Raw genomic sequence first — 6,843 nt, 5'->3', positions numbered from 1 at the left:
CTCACGGTTTTCATGGATTACAATGGTGTTGTGCATCAAGAATTCTTGCCAGAAAAACAGACAGTCAACAAAGAATATTATTTGGGCGTTTTGAGACGTTTGCGCGAAGCAATTCGTCAAAAAAGGCCAGATTTGTGGGCAAACAACTGGTGGATTTTGCACCACGATAACGCACCGGCGCACAATGCGATCCTTATCCGCGAGTTTTTGACGAAAAACAACACGAACACTATCCAGCAGCCTTCAAATTCACCAGATCTGGCTCCCTGCGACTTTTTTCTGTTCAACCGAATTAAAAAACCGCTTCGCGGAACGCGTTACAGTACCCGAGAGGAGGTCATGACAAAATCGAAGACGGCTCTGATGGACATACCGAAAATTGAGTACCAGCGGTGTTTCGAGGATTGGATCAAGCGCTGGCGCAAGTGCATTGCAGTCAATGGGGACTACTTTGAAGGGGACCATATCGATTTGGACGAATAAATTTGTATTTTTGATTTCATGAATAAAGTCCTAAAACTTTTTGATCAAGGTAGTATGATGCGTGACTGTAAGAGTAAAGTAAGGGTATGTAGGAAATGTGGAGAAAGTGGACATGAAGCGAAAGACTGTAGAGCAACGAAAGAAACGTGTAAAAATTGTAGGGAAAGAGGTATGAATGATGGACATTCAGTAATGTCGAATGAGTGTCTGCAACATGTGCGAATGATTGAAAGAATGAGAGAACGAATACGCTAAGACTAAGGACTCTCTACGTATGATACAGCTGAATTGTCAGAGAGCAAATGTTGTTATGTGCGATTTAGGCATGGTTCTGTGCGAAGAAAATGTGAGTATAGCGCTTCTCCAGGAGCCGTATGTCGCGTACGGGGATGTTAGAGGGTTGCCAACTCATATGAGTGTATACAAGTGTGATGGAATGATCAAGACAGCGATTGTAGTAAACGATGCGAATGTGCAATCAATGTTGGCGAGTGAATATACAAATGAGTATGGTGTGTGTGTATGGATAAAAGGTATGTTTGGTGAAATGTATGTGGTGTCCATGTACTGTCAGTATGGGTCAGACATTGAACCGTACTTGCAGTATCTGGAGGCTATAATACGGTATGCAAAAGGTGTGCCGGTGATCATTGCAATGGATGCGAACGCGGTGAGTGCGCTATGGCACAGCAAATTCCAAATGAGGGGGCGTGAGAGTGAGAAGCGTGGTGAAGTATTAGAGAACTTCATAGTACAAAGTGGGATGACTGTGCTGAATGAGCCAAGCGAATGGTATACTTTTAGTGGTGCGAATGGACAGAGTGATATAGATGTAACTCTAGGGTACTGTCTAGATGGTAGGTATGAGTACAAATGGGAAGTGAGGAACAAATGGGGTGTGAGTGATCATAATATAATATTGATACGCATAAATTATGGAATGACGAGTACGAATGAGTCTCCACCTGTAAGAACGAGATGGTCTGCCAAAAATGTAGATTGGGACGAGTACATGAGAGTAGTACGCATGCAGGCTGAAGAAGTAGGAATGGAAAAATTTGCAAGGCTGAGTATAGATGAGAAGGTGAGTGAAATCACTGACTGGGTTGCTAAGGCGAATGATATAACTATGAAGAGGGTTCAATACAAGCATGGAAGAAGTGTAAAGTGGTGGACACAGGAATTGGAGAAGGCGAGAAAGCGAGTACGAAGAGCAAGAAGGAAATACCAAAGAGCGAGGAGTACTTAGAGTGCGTGCGCAGATCAGAAAATGACCCTAAAAAGATGTATGAATGAATATAAGTGGATGATTAAGGACACGAAAGAAAGAAACTGGAGAGAGTTCGTTAGAGTGAGAGGAAATGCTGATCCGTGGGGAGAGGTATACAAAGTGTGTATGAGAAAACGGAGGTATGATGATCTGTGTGGGCTGAAAGATGGAGAAAGTTTGACGCGAACGTGGAAAGAGAGTGCAAGTGTACTACTGAAAGAATTTTTCCCCCCTGATGCAGAAAATGGTGATACAGAGAGAACGATGCAGTATGACGTAGTAAGGGCAAATGCGGTTAAACAAATTGAATGGGATGAAATAGATCGTGCGGTGCGTGCAAATAAATCGGGTAAAGCGCCTGGAATGGATGGTCTGACGGCTGAAATGATAAAGAACGTATGGCGGGTGATCCCAGAATGGATGAGAGAAACTTTTGATCAGTGCATGAAAGAGTAATATTTCCCAAATGAATGGAAAAAGACCGATGTTATTATCCACCTTAAATCTCCAGACAAAGTCCGGTCTGATCCACGGTCATACAGGCCGATAAGTCTGCTTCCGACTCTGGGAAAGGTGCTAGAACGAGTGATGGTAAGCAGGTTGGAGCAAAAAACAAATGGACGACTGAGGGAATGTCAGTTTGGTTTCCGTAAAGGTAAATCAACTGAGGATGCCTGGTGTAAAGTGCACAGATGTGTGAATGACTCTGAGAGCAAGTATGTATTGGGTGTGTTTGTTGACTTTAAAGGAGCTTTCGACAACCTATCCTGGGGACGAATAGCGGAACGTTTACGTCAGTTTGAATGCGAAGAGCTTGGGTTATGGCTGAGCTACTTCAAGGATAGAAATGCGTGTATTGTAGGAAAGAATGAGACAGTGTGGAGAAGGGTTGAGAGGGGGTGCCCGCAAGGATCGGTTTGCGGTCCCGTAGTGTGGAATCTCATGATGGATGAACTTTTATCTGAATTAGAAAGATATGAATGTAAGATCATAGCGTATGCGGATGACTTGTTAATACTAATTGAGGGAGCAAGTAGAAGCAGTATAGAAGCAAAGAGTGCAGAATGTATGACGTATGTGATCAGTTGGGGCAGAAACGTTGGACTGGAAGTAAGTGAGAGGAAGACGGTGTGTATGTTGCTAAAGGGTTCCCTCTCGGGTAACAGAGAGCCATGCGTGCGTACAGAAGAAATGAGAGTGAGGTACGTGAAACAACTCAAGTACCTAGGTGTGTGTATGAGTGAGCGAATGCATTTCAAGCCGCATTTAATAGAGCTCAAGAGAAAAATAACAAATACAATAGGTTACCTGAGGAGGGTGCTCCGAAAAGAATGGGGATTAGGAAAGAAAGCGATGAAAGTAATATACAAAGGTATGATAGTGAGGTGCATGATGTACGGAGCGAGTGCATGGAGTAGTATCATAAGGTATGAGTATGGTAAACGATTGCTGAATACATGTCAGAGAGTAGCGCTATATGCGTGTCTAAATGTGTGCCGAACGGTCTCGACGGAAGCCATGCAAATCCTTATGGGCGTACTTCCGTGGGACCTGGAGTGTGAACGGAGATGTGCGGCATATAATGTAAGGATGGGTACGTGCGTGAATGAAAGTGACTTGATCACGAATCAAGATGTAAGATTACAGAGTAAAGATGACTGTATGAAGCAAATTGAAAATCGAGTGTATGAAAAATGGCAGAATAGATGGGACAGAAGCGAAAGAGGAAGAGTGACGTATGGTTATATAAAAAATGTGAGGTTTGCGGGTATGAGTGCTAAATTCGAGCCAGGGTTGTACATGTGCTACCTCCTAACTGGACATGGTAGCATGAATGGTTTTCTACACAAGCGTGAGTTGGTAGAGAGTGCCAGGTGTGAATGTGGTGCGGCGTGCGAAGACTGGATGCACATACTAACGGAGTGTGAACTGTACGAGGATTTGAGAAACCTGCAGGCGTTTGGTGTGAAAGTGAGTGAAAATGGGCCGACAGATGTGAACGGTGTGCTGAGCAGTATTGAGTGTTACGAGTGCGTGTGTAAATTCGCCGAGGAAGTCTTCAAAAGAAGAATGCGGGAGAGGCGGTAAGTACCCAGCGTCTCATTCTTTTTCTTCTTCTTCTTCTTCTTCTTTCTTCTTCTTCTTCTTCTTCTTTCTTCTTCTCCTCCTTCTTCTTTTATTTCCCAAGGCCCCCTGCCCCTCCCCCAACCATCCATTCCCAGCTACTCCTTTTCCTTCCCCCCTCCCCTTCCAAGCACAGGAGGAAAGCCATGTCGACCGACATAGTCTGTGACTGGAATCCTTTGGTGAGTGACGCCACCATGCATCCGAGTTGGCCCACCTGTGCCGAGGGGTGCAAGACCCACAACGGGGAGCATAATAAGTGCGAAAACTCCACCAGTAGTTTAAACTGGTACCGCGGGGTTCTGGCGCAGTCCACAGAGGAGGAGAAATTCCCCACTGTTGCCGACCATGGGTTGGACTCACGGGGGCAGTGGTATAGCCTATATCGCGGGCTAGAGGTAATACCTCGATGGGTGAGCTGCATTATCAGCTCGGGTACCGACCTGCAGAGCCGGTAGAGATTTAGAAAGGTCTCGCCTACACCAAAAGGGATGACTGGAGCTTGCACTCTGGCGCCAAATTGGTAGTCTATGTGGAGCAACTTCACGTAGACGTGCTGATTGATCGTATTTCAATCCCACGCCCATGGGGGCCGTGTTTGTTGAGCCCTCGCGGCAGGCACAGTCACGTAAAACACAACTAGACGAATGTCCCTATCTACTCCCCTGCACTTTGGATCTCGCTTTGTCGTAGCGTGGGGGCCTAAGGCTGAAGGTCGGTGGCTTGTCCACCCCCTTACTAAGAGGATCTAACATAATAGGCTACAGGGGCCGGCGATTTGTCAAAAGCGGGGTGATCAGTGAGAGGCTAGCATACTGTTAGCTCCTGCGGCTATAAACCGGGAATTGCCAGCTTGGGTCGTTAGTAAAAATACTTGCGACCAGCACCCTAGGCCTCCGGGTCTATACCCAGGGCGTCCATCGAGTGGAGCGGGCTCGCTCGATGGATAGCGCTCTGGGAAGAAGGGGTGTGCACCCGTCCTGGCGTTACGACGTCCAGGCGGGCGGACTGGCAAGGACCGTTAGGACTCTGATTGGTGGCAGAGTCCGAGTGGCGTGAAACCCACGTTGCCAGCTGATCACTCGTAGCTGGGCAAAGACGGCCAACACTCCCCTGTAGCATCCTGTACCGGTGCGCTCCGGAGCGCAATTCAGGCACCGGCTGGTCCCGCTGGTGAGGCGCAACGTCCTATCTGAGGCCTTGGCCGAAAGACGGACGGACGCCTAGGTTGTAGATTTGTCAGGTTGCCACTTCGGTGGCGAAGAGTATTATGAAAGGACGAAGTAAAGCGAAATGAAATGAAATGAATTGAATTAAAAGGAAAGGAAAAGAAATGAAAGGAAATGGAACGAAATGGAAAGACGACGTGGGACACCGAGGGAAACCGAGGGATACCGAGGGAAACCGAGAGATACAATGGGAACCCGTTGGACATCGAGGGATATCGGGTGACCTCAAATGTGCTGGAACTACCACGCACAACCCGGAAAGACGATGAAGGAAGAAGGAGAAGACGAAAAGGAGGAGGAAGACAGTAACGGGAGAGTGAAAACCTCCCGAGGATCACACCGTAGGCCTGTGGTCATGTTTTACAGGAACGGGGGCCTCGGCTTAGCCGCCCGGGCCGCGAGGGAGAAAACCTCTATAATAAGTAACCCCAATCCCACGGCCAAGGATCCGCGCTAAGGGGATGAATGACTGGGGGGTGACCCAGCCACTAGTGGAGCCATCTTCGGAGGACCAGGCAATCTCCGTCGGAAAAGTGCCTTCTCCCGGGAAAGGGCGTCACCTTGGGAGCGACTGAATATTTCGTCCCGACTCGTGGGATATATATGGATATTAACACACAAATTAAAAATAAGACAGAGGAGCAGAAGGCGGAGGCAAATAAGACATGTGCCGAGACAGAAAAAGCAGCCGAGATGGAAACAGACTTAAATCTGGAGAATCTCGAGGACCTGCCCCTGAGTATGTTGCTTAAGCCAAGAGCAAACTCCATCTCGAGCACCAAGAGCACGGCCAGGAGTTGAAAGCGATCTAGGGATGAGAACGCTGACGATCTCCAACCCGAAGAACTGGAGCTAGACACAGTTAGCTCCCTAAGGAAAGAAGTAGAGTCGTTCATGTTCAACGACGCAAATAAAATAAGCAAGACCGCCATCAAATTTATTATGGCCAAATGGTCGCTGCTGGAGGCAAGTTTCAACGCCGTAAACCTGAAATGCGCAAGGCTGAAAGGTCGGCTTGAAGAAAAAGAGAGAGGAAAAGAATCAAAACCCCCGGCGCCTGCGAAGCCTAGCTTTACCTTTGCAGATGCGGCGAGAACACCTGCCAGAAAGGGAACCCCCAAACGAGATGCAGGAAAACCGGGCGAAAATTCCGTACAACTGCCGTCACTAGTCCTTGTTAAACCCGACAAGGAGGATGACAAAAGAACAAACGACGAGTTAAAAACGACCTTCTTTGGGAAAATATCGAAACACTCAAGGGAGATCAAAATTCGCAACACGAGGAAAATTCGACACAAGGGTCTGGTGGTCGAGGTGGAGAGCTCAGTCGACGAGGACATACTCTCCAAAGCCGAGCTAGAAAAGGTAGGCCTCCACATTGAAAGGCCCAAAAAGATGAACCCTTCTATCATGATCTTTGACGTTGATAAGAAGGTCACCAAGGAAGAATTAATAGAGCAGTTGTGGTCTAAAAACCTAAGCTCTGAACTTGGGAAGAGAAAATCAGAGCTCGAGATCAGACCAAGAGCCAGTTTCAAGACGAAAGACCCGGACAAGGCAAATTGGATTGTCGAAACACCGGGCATAATTTTCCGCGAGCTTATGGGGAAAAGACGCGTATACCTAGGTTTCGAATCCCATAGGCTGAAGCAGCACTGCAATGTCACGAGGTGCTTCAAGTGCTACGCGTATGGGCACATCGCCAGGGATTGCTCCCACGCCCAACTTTGTGAGCAC

The sequence above is a fragment of the Ptiloglossa arizonensis genome, unplaced genomic scaffold (assembly GCF_051014685.1).
Source record: "Ptiloglossa arizonensis isolate GNS036 unplaced genomic scaffold, iyPtiAriz1_principal scaffold0082, whole genome shotgun sequence".
Lineage (NCBI taxonomy): Eukaryota > Metazoa > Arthropoda > Insecta > Hymenoptera > Colletidae > Ptiloglossa > Ptiloglossa arizonensis.
The sequence above is the reverse complement of the archived record's forward strand: the minus strand, read 5'-3'. Positions refer to the sequence as shown.